This window comes from Corvus brachyrhynchos, unplaced genomic scaffold, assembly GCF_000691975.1.
Source record: "Corvus brachyrhynchos isolate BGI_N302 unplaced genomic scaffold, ASM69197v1 scaffold47, whole genome shotgun sequence".
Taxonomy (NCBI): domain Eukaryota; kingdom Metazoa; phylum Chordata; class Aves; order Passeriformes; family Corvidae; genus Corvus; species Corvus brachyrhynchos.
This window is the reverse complement of record NW_008239292.1, coordinates 1,770,442-1,771,514: the sequence shown is the minus strand read 5'-3', so window position 1 is coordinate 1,771,514 and position 1,073 is coordinate 1,770,442. Positions and strand designations below refer to the sequence as shown.

The 1,073-nt window shown below is 63.3% G+C and overlaps 1 protein-coding gene across 1 annotated transcript in view; it reads right to left on the bottom strand.

Moving 5' to 3' along the window:
• Positions 1–1,073, bottom strand: part of ARHGAP23 (Rho GTPase activating protein 23) — a 24,178-nt gene that overhangs the window by 22,846 nt on the left and 259 nt on the right.

The following is a 1,073-nucleotide window of genomic DNA, read 5'->3' as shown; positions in this document are numbered from 1 at the left end:
CCTTCCCACGCGGCCCCGGGTGCTGCCGCCCGGGCAGGGCCCAGCCCGGATGCCCAGCGGGGCAGGATGGATCCTTTGGAAGGCAGTGGAGAGGTGGGAGCGGGTTTGGAGGAGCTTCGGGCCATTCCCATGACAAACTCTCGCCGGCAGAGTCACGCTGCCGTGTTCCCGGCGCAGGAAGGGGTTGGAGAGGCAGAATGAGGAGCCTGGGAAAAGCGCTGGGGCCGGAGGATGCCGAGCAGGGATTCCGGCGAGTCGGTTCTCCCCACCCTGTGACTCACTTCCCACGGCACTTCCCTGGCTGCCAGCGCGCGGGGAGCCAGCCCTGGAGCTCCAGGGGTTATGGGATTATCCAGGGATCTGCCCAGCCTGGAGCAGGGAAAGGGATGTGTGGGACTACACAGATCCCGAACTCTCTTCCCGTCATCCACAGAAAACGGGGCGAGAAGGGGGTTCCAAATTCCAGGAGCTTGGAGCTGGCTCATCCCTTGGGGTGTGGAGGGCTCTCCATCCACGCTGGAAGCTGCTGAGGGGTGGCTCCGTGCGATCTCTCCATTCTCGAGGGGAAAGGCGCTGCCCGGATCGGGGCTCAGCGGTGCCAAGCCAGGGCTGTGTCCTCCCAAAAGGCGGCACCCAGAGGGGTGATCGAGATGCAGATCCCAGGACAAATCCAGTTGGAAAATCCTCACCAACAGCCAGGAAACTGGGAGCCAAAAATCCGCCAGCCCTTGTTGGCCTCAGGGGCTCTGAGGAGCCTTTTTCTGCCGTTCGTTCAGAGCTGAGGGATTCTCTCCATCCCCACAAACAATCCCATATCCCAAAAGGCTCCGGGATGTCTCCAGAGGTGCTGCTCACCCAGAGCTCCTCTTCCAGCATCTCCACGGGCTCCTCCATCCCATCCACGGCAGGATCACCATGGGGGGCATCCCATGGGTGGTGGCAGCTCCAGGAATCCCAACAAAGCAGGTGATGGACGCTCCCCTCCTCATCTCCCCGCCCACCCCCAGCCCGAACAGGAGCATCCTGCACCCAGCCACATCCCAGCTCCAGCATTCCCGGCTTTCCCCCCGCCC